Source organism: Cebus imitator, unplaced genomic scaffold, assembly GCF_001604975.1.
Source record: "Cebus imitator isolate Cc_AM_T3 unplaced genomic scaffold, Cebus_imitator-1.0 Scaffold63, whole genome shotgun sequence".
In the NCBI taxonomy this organism is placed as follows: Eukaryota; Metazoa; Chordata; class Mammalia; order Primates; family Cebidae; genus Cebus; species Cebus imitator.
Window position 1 is genome coordinate 5,514,051 of NW_016107378.1, and position 10,792 is coordinate 5,524,842.

At 53.5% G+C, this 10,792-nt stretch overlaps 1 protein-coding gene across 12 annotated transcripts in view; it reads right to left on the reverse strand.

Annotated features, from left to right (window-relative positions):
* ADCY7 (adenylate cyclase 7) overlaps positions 1-10,792 on the reverse strand; it is a 72,230-nt gene that overhangs the window by 38,133 nt on the left and 23,305 nt on the right. For 3 of the 12 annotated variants that reach the window (XM_037739128.1, XM_017530142.2, XM_037739132.1), the window contains one exon: positions 2,099-2,193. The exons of 3 other annotated variants lie outside the window; for them this stretch is intronic. The gene's annotated coding sequence lies outside the window, so the exon portion shown is untranslated. Of the gene's footprint in view, positions 1-2,098; positions 2,194-2,752; positions 4,674-4,694; positions 5,818-10,792 lie in introns of those variants that run through there. 6 more of the 12 variants (XM_037739129.1, XM_037739130.1, XM_017530143.2 and 3 more) reach the window with 6 other exon arrangements.

The following is a 10,792-nucleotide window of genomic DNA, read 5'->3' on the forward strand; positions in this document are numbered from 1 at the left end:
CCTGTAATTCCAGCATTTTGGGGGGCGGAGGCAGGCAGATCGCGAGGTCAAGACATGGAGACCATCCTGGCCAACATGGTGAAACCCCATCTCTACTAAAAATACAAAAATTAGCTGGGCGTGGTGGCATGCACCTGTAGTCTCAGCTACTTGGGAGGCTGAGGCAGGAGAATTGCTTGAACCGGGGTGGCGGAGGTTGCAATGAGCCGAGATTGTGCCACTGCACTCCAGCCTGGCGCCTGGCGACAGAGTGAGACTCTGTCTCAAAAAAAAAAAAAAAAAGAGATCTATTTCACAGACCCATGGACAGATGTAACCCAGACTAACTGCTCTCCTGGAGGGGCAGGAAGGATGTGCATTTACGTCTTAACTCCTAGGCTGCTAGTATTCTGTTTAGAAAGGCAGCATGGCCCAAAAGAGCAAGCAAGCTGGATTCACAACTTATATCAGGATGATTTCCAAAGACAGCAAGAAACTACAGAAGAATTATCATATGATGCTGTAGTGAATATGGCCTTTTTATCCTGATACAAAACCCAAAAGCCATAAAAAAAAAAAAAGACTGATAAATTCAGTTACATGAAAAAACAAAATATGCAAGGTAAAAACTACCAAAAGCACAATCAAAAGGCACACGACAGATTAGGGAAACATTTGTGACCCATATCACAAGGAGGTAATCTCCTTCGTATGTAAAGAGCTCCCAGAAATAAAAAAGAAAAAGACCAATAACCCAATAGAAAAATGGGAGCAGACCAGAAAGAGAAAGTTTACAGAAAAGCCAATCCAAATGACTCTTGAACATTTGAAAGGCCAGGTGTGGTGGCTCACACCTGTAATCCCAGCACTTTGGAAGGCTGAGTCAGGCAGATCACATGAGGCCAGGAGTTTGAGACCAGCCTGGGCAACATGGCAAAACCCCATCTCTACTAAAAAATACAAAAAGTAGCCAAGTGTGAAAGTGCATGCTTGTAATCCCAGCTACGTGGGAGGCTGGGGTAAGAGAATCACTTGAACCTGGAAGGCAGAGGTTGCAGTGAGCCGAGATCACACATGTACACTAACCCGGGTGACAGAGTGAGACTGTCTCAAAACAAAACAAAACAATACAAAACAAAAAACCCCACAGCATTTGGAAGGAAGCTGACCACACTCATAATGAAAGAAACAAAAATTAAAACTACCATGGTATCCAGGCACAATGGGATGCACCGATAGTTCCAGCTACTTGGGAGGCTGAGGCAGGCGGATCACATGAGCCCAGGAGTTTGAGCCCAGCTTGGGTAACATAGCAAAACCCCCATCTTGAAAACAAAAACAAAACTACCATACAAAACCATTTTTACCTATCTGATTGGCAAAGATCAAAGTATTTCATAAGTTTGTGTTGGAAACAGGCAGTCACATTCCCTCCTGCAAGAATGTAAGTCAGTACAGCCCCCAGTGAAGGCAGTTTAATAATATCTAACAAAGTCGCTAAAGGACATATTTGCTTTTTGACCTACCAAATCCATTTTGAGTAATTTTTCATCATACAAACACTGTCACAAGTGTGAAATGTCATAAGCATAAGATTAGTCATTGAAGAATTATTTGTAATAACAAAAGATTGAAAAGAACATACCTATCAGTCAGGAACTGATGAAATAAATTATGATACAACCTTACAATGGAATACTACGCAGCTGTCAAAAAGCCTGATGCTACTTGAAACTAATGTCACAGGGTGTCCTGTGAAAAATCCACATGGCAGCGTCTGGAACAGATAAGGACTGAACCAGGACACAGAAAAACCAAAACTGTTGATTTCACAGAGTGGATAAATTTCACTTCTCGTTTTCAGTTTCCATTTCTATTGTCAGAGTGTTGCTTATGAGACTAAAAAAAAATGTCTGATAGGAAAAATGAATCCCGGTTCATCACATCTAAATCACATGACCTAACCAGGTACAGTAGCCCATGCCTGTGATGTCACCTACTCAGGAGGCCGAGGTGGGAGGATTGCTTAAGGCCAAGAGTTCAAGATCAGCCAGGGCAACACAGTGAGATGCTGTCTCTAAAAAAATTTAAAAACTGAGCCAGGCACAGTAGTGCGTACCTGCAGATCCAGCAACTTAGGAGGCTGAGGCAGAAGGACCTCTTGAGTTCAGGTCAAGTCTGCAGCGAGTGATGATTGTTCCACTGCACTCCAGCCTGAGAAACAAAGCAAGATTCCATCTTATTCGTTCATTCATAAATAAATTTAATTTATTAAATATTAAAAGAAATTATACATGACCTGATTTAGCCTCCTTGTGCCTCAGTTTCCTCATTTGAACAAAAGGAGAATAACAGTCGCACCCCACAGAGTTTTGAAAGGATTCATTTGGGGGTGACGTGAGCAGTGTGCTGAGCCACCCCTAGCACAAAACGCCCCAGTCTAGATGACATGTCATGTCTAGATGTCAGAAAGGGCTATGGGGTGCAGAAGTGAGAGGGCCCAGCACCTGCCCCTTCCCCTCCCCTCAATCCTGCCATGAGCCAGTAGCACTGGGGGTGAGGAGGCCCAGCCCCAACTCTGGCCTGTGAGTGTCCAGCCTCTGGGAGGCGGAGAGAGCATTGGTCAGCAACTCAGGCAGCTTTCCAGGGCCATGAGCGGCAATGTGGGCTGAGACCGCCACACAGGGTCTAGTTAGGCCTCAAGGGAGCTGCCATACCACCCAACCCAGGGGAAAGGGAGGTGTGGTGTTGATCTGAGCTGGAGGGAGCTCACAGGTGACATCCCAGGCAACGTCGGGTCCTCGGCCCAAGCCTTCCAGGCCCACTGGCAGGAGAGAGCACAGTACCCAGGCCTCAAGATGAGCTCTGCAACCTCTGAGCCCAGTTTGGAGACAAGCTAGGCCAACCACCACCTGGCTAGCCGTCTCCTCTGAGAACCTGCAGAGAACCACAAAGAGGCTGGGATGAGACCAGTCCCCCTGACTCCCCAAGGGTGGCGGGTGGGGGAGCTCTATTTCTAACCAGGGCAACTGACTCTGCAACCTTAACCTCCAAGCACAGAGCCCACCGGCTGGGAAGCAATGGAGCTAGGATTTGAACCCAGGCCTGCCACCCTTCAAGGCCCAGTGCAGATTCACTCTCTATCTCCTAAGGTGCATTCTGCCCAAAATCAGGGCCATGAAAAGCTACACACACACAGCCATACACATCCACAGCCGTTTCTGGTCACAGATGGTGCTGAGCTCAACCTTCTCCTCTTCCCCATTTAAAGATCCCCCATACACATTAGCAAATTAAAGGCTCTGACAAGTCCTGCAGGAAAGAAGTCCGGAATCAAATGCAGCGGAGCATTTCCCCATCCTTTATGTTAATGAGACTCTTTTTGTATTGAATCCCTAATGAACCTCCTTTGGGAAATGCTGATTCTGGAGTCTCCAGGACCCACCTAGGAACTCCTACCCGAAGACACCTCCCTGGGCAGCTGTGCTCTGTAGAGCCCATTGGCCTCCCTTAATTGATTACAACCTGTAAAGCTCCTTAAGGCTGGGGGCCCCCACTTACCCACCTCCACCTGACCCCAGGTTGGGCTAGCTGGGCACATGGGGGTTGCAGGTGCCAGGAGGGCCAGCCCATGCACCTGCCTGCGGTCCAAGACGCCCACCCTGAGCTTGGCCTCCCGGGTGGAGGTGAGAGGAGAGGCCTGAGTGAAAGAACCGGGCTCTCGGGTGCTCACGGTCCCAACAGTGCCCTCCCCAGGCAGTTTTCAGCTGAGAAGCATCTTGCCCCGGGGGAAAGCAAGCAGGAAAAGAGCTCCAAGTACCAACCCGGCAAATGGCTCCTGTCAAATTTCCTGCCTTTCCCAGCAATGCAGAGGAGTGACTGACCCACCTGCCTCAGTTTCCCCATCTGCCACAGGTAAGGCAGTGCAGGGAATAGAGCCATGGCCTGAATATCAGGTGATGTCAGGTACAGTTCCAGCTCTCCCTGTCACCAGCTGTGTGACTCAGGCACTTCTTCACCCTCTCTAGGCCTGACTCCTCCAGGGCAGAAAAGGCCTCCAGGATTTCTGCAGTCCCTTCCCACTCAGACCAGCAGAGAAGTCAGTCACAGAGAGATCAGTGGGAGAGGCCTCTCCCACCCAGAGCTCAGCAGGCCACCCACAGAGCGCAGTGAGGCGTCACTGCCTAGCCTGGCCTCCTGTCCCAGTGGCAAGCCTGAAGCCACCACCTGGCCCAGGGGCCCCCAGTTTGGCCTCCATGACACCAGCTCACAAGGAGCCCAGCCCCAAGCCAAGGCACTGAGACCCTCACTTCCCTGAGACTTCCTGAGAACCCGATCCAGGCCAAGGGGGCAGGAGAGACGAAGTCTGGGTAACAATACCCAGACTGCCTCGTGAAGCCGCGCCAAAAGCCCGGAAGAGCCCTTCTGCAGGGGAAGCAGCCCCACCCGGCCTCCCCAACCAACCACAGCCCCGGCTTCTGGACCTGCACCCACACGGGGGCTCGGAGTCCCTCGCCACGGCGGTCCCTGGAGCCCAAGCCCCCATTCCTGGTCACCCACTCCTTCCTTCCACAAACCCTGCCCTTATGGAGCTCTTGGGCACGGGAGGTCACCGTGATGGAGTCTCAGACCGCAAGAGCCCCCATGGTCCCCAAAACCAGGCCTCCCCACACCTACCCAGAACCCCAAAAACACCAAGCCTGGTCTCTGCTCACCCCTTGGCCAAAAAGTGTCTCCAGAGTTTCTCCTCAGGCCTCCTCCGTGGCTGCGTGATTTGGCCAATTTCAGTTCCCCAAACAAGCCCCACCCTTTCATCTACAGCTCCAGCAGCCTAAAAACACGCCCACCTCCTCACCTCCAAATGCCTTCTACCTGCCAAACTCTTGCCTGCCCTTCAGGTTCAGCCTGAGCTGCCACCTCCTCCAGGAAGGCTGCCTGGTCCCCTCCCAGGCTGGCCTCGTACCTTAGCTTCCCCAGGGCCTGCACCTCCCACAGAAGCACAGGCCACCCTGACATGTCACTACCTGGCTGCACGCCTGGCCATGCACTACAGCTCCCAGGATCTAACCCTGCCTGGTACACAGGGACATCAAACCCCATACTCCACAGACTGGGTACAGCCAGCACTGAACTGGCAGCTAAGGACTGGGCCCCAACCCTGGAGCCCCCAGTCCCATCTGCATGAGCTTTGCCTCTCAGGACTCAGTTTCTCACCTGAGCAATGGGGATGAAACCCTTCTCCCCCCTCCATGGCCTATTCTAGAAGTAAAATGACCTTATAGCTATAAAACCTCATAAAACCCCAGAACCACTGCACATGGAAAGGGGTCCATCCTAGCACAGGAAAGAGGGCGCATGTTGGCACCCCCAGTCCTCCATCCACCAAGTGCCCCTGGGTTCCTGCCTACAGCAGGTACAGGGTGAGACAGTGCTACTACGACAGATAGGCACAGGTCCCCTGTGGAGCTCATGCCGGGAGGAGGGCAGACTGTCATAAATGAGCCAAGTGAGGAAAAGGAACGGCAGGGCCGGGCAGTGGGGAAGGCGGGAAAACACGGTGGAGGGTGCGCGAGCTCTGAGATCCAATGGCAGGGTGGGAATCACAGCTCCACCTTGGAGGAGCTGTGTGACCTTGGGCATGTTCCTGAACCTCTCTGGGCCTCTGTTTCCTAACCCACAGAATCAACTGGTAACAATACCCAGTTCTCAGGGGCTTCATGTAGACATGGGCACACAGCAAGTGCCATCACCCAGGGCCATCCCAGGTGGCTCCAGACACCAGGGTGAGCTGCCTGAAAAATCATGATATAAACAGGCACTGGGACACACTTCAGTACCAGGGTCTCAGCCTCACACCTGCCTGCCCTCAAAGGGCAGCTCTGCTCTTGTACCCCTGCCCAGCAGCTGAGCCTGACAAAGGGACACAGAAGCGCTTGTCCCTGCCCCCAGGGGACGGAGCAGCGTCTCCAGGGAGTCTGGTTGTATCAAAAGAGACCGCTTCCCATCAGCACAGATCCCCCTTAACATAGCGCCTTCAGACAACTTCACAGGGTAGGGTACAGGAGATAGGGTACAGGAGACAGGCCTGAGGGCCCAGGAGCCAGAGGCACACACACAGAAAGGAGGTCTCATCCCAGCCTACACGAGTGCCCTGGACCCCTGCTCCAGTCAGGAGATTCACGGGAGGAGGGAGACCCAGACCCCTGAGAACAGCAGCGGGGCCAAGACAAGCTCACAAGGCTGGTCCCCAGTCCACACCCCTCCCGCTAGTGAGGCCAAGGGATGTGCTTGTAAATGGGGCGTGGCCTGCACCTTCAACACAGCTCCCACCAGGAAGACACACCAGCCCTGTGGCTATGGAGCTCCCTGGGACTCAGTTTTCCCATCTGTGCAGAGCAGCTGCACCCCAGGATCCTGGGCTTCTCCCTGCCTGGCTAGTCGGTAACTCCAGGAAGGAATGACTTCAGTGAGCTGCGCCTGAGGCAGTGAGACTGAGGCGTTTCAGAGGCTAGTGCCAGGCAAGCTGGCTAGTTACAGGGGTAGGAAGGGCACTCAGGAGGGCAGGAGGGGGCTGGGGCCTGGAAGACAAAGCACCCCGATCAGAGTGTCCTGGGTCCAGCAGCCTCCAGGGTTCTGGGCCCTAGAAGGCGGGTGGTGGCAACGCCCACTGTAGGTACCTTCTGCCTTCCAGAGCCATGAGCTCCTCCCCAGGGGACAGGCCTGTGTCTGAGGGTCATGGTCACTCCTTCTGCCCCGTCACCTCCAGCAGGTCCCAATGCCCTGGGAGGAGGCAAGAATGGGTGGACCCTGGGGCCAGGAAACACAGCTGGAAACTGGGGCACCTGCATCAAAGACCTCCTTTGACTCCCCTTTCCCTCAGGCCCAGTTGTGGGGTCATTCCGTCCAGTGGTCCACGGCGGGGGGAGACGGGCATAAAGCGGGGATGGAGAGAGGAGGGTACCCTGGCATCCCTAGGGCCCCAGCCACAGCAAGAGGGGGGCTCAAAGCAAGGCCAAGGGGGGGGGGCGGCCGAGTGAACAGCTCAGGAGCAGAGCCAGCTGGGCCCCCTCTTCTCCCCATGGAGGACCCCTGAAGGAGGGCCTCACCTGGGGCACACTGCCAAGCAGGGGGTGAGGGGAACACTCTAGACAGCAGGAACTGTGCGAGCCAAGGGCAGGAAAGAGGCAGGAGAGAGCCAAGCCCTGTGGGGGGTGAAAACATCAGGGGGCCTTGGCCCAGAGTGGACAATGGGGACAAGCGGCGGGAGTAGGGACGGAGGTTGGGCCTGGCAGCACCAGGTCAGGAGGGCCTCACAAGCCAGGAGAAACTGACCAGGTGGCTGTGCTGGAGAACAGGAGGACCTTCTCCCAGGCCCAAGGTCAGCCATCCACCCCATCCTAACAGAGTCTGCTCAGGTTCATCTCAGCAGCACTGGGCTGTGCTGTGCTCAGAAAATGCCTGTGAAATCGGCCCATCAAAGAGGACAGGCTGGGCCCAGCACTTTGGGAGGTCATGGTGGGAGGATCTCTTGAGCCCAGAAGGGGCTGAAGAGAGCTATATCATGCCACTGCACCCCAGCCTGGGCAACAGAGCCAGACCCTGTCAAAATTAAAAATGGGTCAGCAGGTGGCAGCAGGAAAGCACAGTCCTAAGTGTTCCAAGGAAAAAGGCCACCGAAGAGGAACGGAGCGTGGTCCCAGGCTCACCGCCCCACCGCTCTCCACCCCAACACTGGTCCCTTCTAGAAAGCCTTCCAGGCTTCTGGGGAGAGCAGGGAACGGAGGGTACTTCAGCCAAGCAGGCCTGTGCTCAGGGTTGGGCAACGCCCTAGCCATGATGTGACCAGTTGTGAGATCTGTGGGCAGCACCAGGTCAGACCAGATGCCTATGGTGAGCCAGGGACACTGTGCTACTATTCCTGATGGGGAGGGGGCCATCGGACAGATGGGGCTGGCAGGGTCCCCTGCACACACAGCTGGAGGGGCTCCAGCCACTTCGTGGCAACCTCTCAGCCTGGGCACACTAGTCTCAGGTGCCTGGAGAGCGTTTTCACCTAGCTAGCCCTCCCATTAACCTACCTGGGCACTGCTATCAGCCCCATTTTACAGATAAGGAAACTGAGGAACAGAGAGAAAGTGATTAGCCCAAGGGATGCAGGCGACGGGGGCAGGGGGGTGTGCTCCGCTCAGCCCTGCCCACCCATACCTCCCAGCCTCCTCCAGGGAGGTCCAGTCTCCCACCCAAGGCAGGACACGGCAGAGGAGGGCCTCACGACACTGACAGTGACAAACACTTCCACTTAGGTAGCTGCTCCGCTGCGCCAGGCACAGAATGTGCATCAACTTGTTTAATCTTTACAATCACCTGATGCAGGGGGTACCATTACCAACCCCATTTCACAGATGTAAGAAACAGGCTCATCTCACACGCTGATTGGGAGGAGGCAGAGTGGGGCTGAAACCGGTTCTGCCTAGAGGCAGGAGGCTGGACCCGATGACCTCTGGAAGACCCCTGCTTCTCTGGCTGGTGTTCAGATGTCGTCTCATTCTCCAGTCCCAACTAACTTCCAGCTCTTGGCTACGTGTCTTTTTTTTTTTTTTTTTTTTTTTTTTTTTTTTTTTTTTTTTTTTTTTTTTTTTTTTTTTTTTTTTTTTTTTTTTTTTTTTTTTTTTTTTTTTTTTTTTTTTTTGACAGAGTCTTGCTCTGTCACCCAGAGTGGAGTACAGTGGCATGAGGTCAGCTCACTGCATCCTCCGCCTCCTGGGCTCAAGCAATCTTCCTGCCTCAGCCTCCTGAGTAGCTGGGGCTGTAGGCATATACCACCATGCTGGCTAATATTTGGTTTTTTTGTAGAGTTGGGGTTGTGCCATGTTGCCCAGGCTGGTCTCAAACTCTTGAGCTCAAGAGTTTCAGCCTCCCAAAGAGCTGGGATTACAGGTGTGAGCCACGGTGCCTGACCGCACATGCCTTTTTTTTTTTGAGACTGAGTTTAGCTCTGTTGCCCAGGCTGAAGTGCAGTGGCAAGACCTCGGCTCACTGCAGCCTCTGCCTCCTGGGTTCAAGGGATTCTCCTGCCTCAGCCTCCCAAGTAGCTGGGACTACAGGTGCATGCTACCACGCCTGGTTAATTTTTTGTATTTTTAATAGAGTTGGGGTTTCACAGTGTTAGCCAGGATGGTCTCAGTCTCCTGACCTGATGATCTGTTCATCTTGGCCTTCTTTTTAAAAGAGGTAAATACCTCCCTCCCACCCCATGAAGGATTAGAAAGAACTGCTCGGATACAGGCACCCACTGTGACCCACTCTGCATGCTCCCTCAAAGGCCTGGAACTTTCTCCAGCGGGGCTAAGCGCTGCCCTCTCCCTGGGCAGTAGGAGAGGAAATGCTGTTGTCACCTCAGTGTGAACAAGTCCACATCTTCCTCCTCCAGGACAGCAGGAGGGAGGCGAGGGGTGGTGCTGAGGGACAGGCCACCCAGCCACCTCTATGACCCTTGCAATGACAGGGAATGGACAAACCACCCACCTCCTAGCTGAGGCTCGGCCCAATCACATGTCCAAGAAAACAGGCGAGACAGCCCACCCCAGACCCAGCCCTGCATAAGGCCTCACCCCACACTTTCCCTCCCACTGTGGGCCCCTCGAAGGCCAGGCACAGGGCAGGATGGGGGACGCCATCAGAAGAGCCCAATTCCTCATCCTCCCAGTAACGGCCAGCCACCGTGAATCCCTCAGCACCAACCAGAGCCCCTGTTCTCAGCTTTGCCCCATCCAATCTCGCCAAAGACGCAGCGTCCTGTTCCTGACTCCAGGCTCAGATGTGGCAGCAGACCACACTGTGGTGGGTGGATGCCTGGGGACTGATCTGCTGGGTGATCCAGGATAGACAGCACCCTCTGGGGCCCTGTCTCCTCTGTAAACTGGAGGCGAAAGGCACCTACCACATGGGGCAGCTGGGAAAGTACAGAATGGGTCAAATCAGTAGCTCTAAACTGTAGAGGCGGGTGCATGTCCCCAGTGCAACATTAAGTCAGACCTTTGTCTCCTTTTTAAAAATTATTTATTTATTTTGAGACAGGGTCTCATTCTGTCACCCAGGCTAGAGTGCAGTGGCATAGTCATGGCTCACTACAGCCTCCAACTCCTGGGCTGAAAGGATCCTCCGGCCTCAGTCTCCCAAGTAGCTGGGACTACGGGCTACTGTTTTTTGTAGAAACCCTGTCTCTACAAAAAAATAAAAAAGTTAGCCACCACACCGGCTAATTTTTGTATTTTGTGTAGAGACGGGGTTTCGCCATGTTGCCCAGGCTGGCCTTGAACTCCTGGGCTCAAGTGATCTGCCCACCTCGGCCTCCCAAAGTGCTGGGATCTTTTCTCCTTTTGAGAATCTCCTGTGGCCCATCCAGAGGCCGCACTCCAGCCCACCTTCTACTGCCTGAGCCCTCCCTGCACCAACCTCCATGCCTTCAAGCAAACGACCTACTCCTGGCAAAGAAGTTCTGCAATATCAGCCTCATCCTCATGCCCTGGAAAACAGCTGCTTCTTTCATGAAAACAGCACTAGAAGGCTGGGCCTGCTTGTAATCCCAGCACTTTGGGTGGCTGAAGCAGGGAACGTCATCGCCTGAACTCATGAGCTCAAGGTTGCCGTGAGCTATGACCACACCACTGCACTCCAGCCTGGGTGACAGAATGAGACCCTGCCTTTAAAAAAGAAATAAAAAAATCATTTGGAGACTTAAAGCCAGGGTCAGAAAAAAATAAACAAATATACTTTATAACATTAACATATTCTAGAAGGTGGATTACAGACT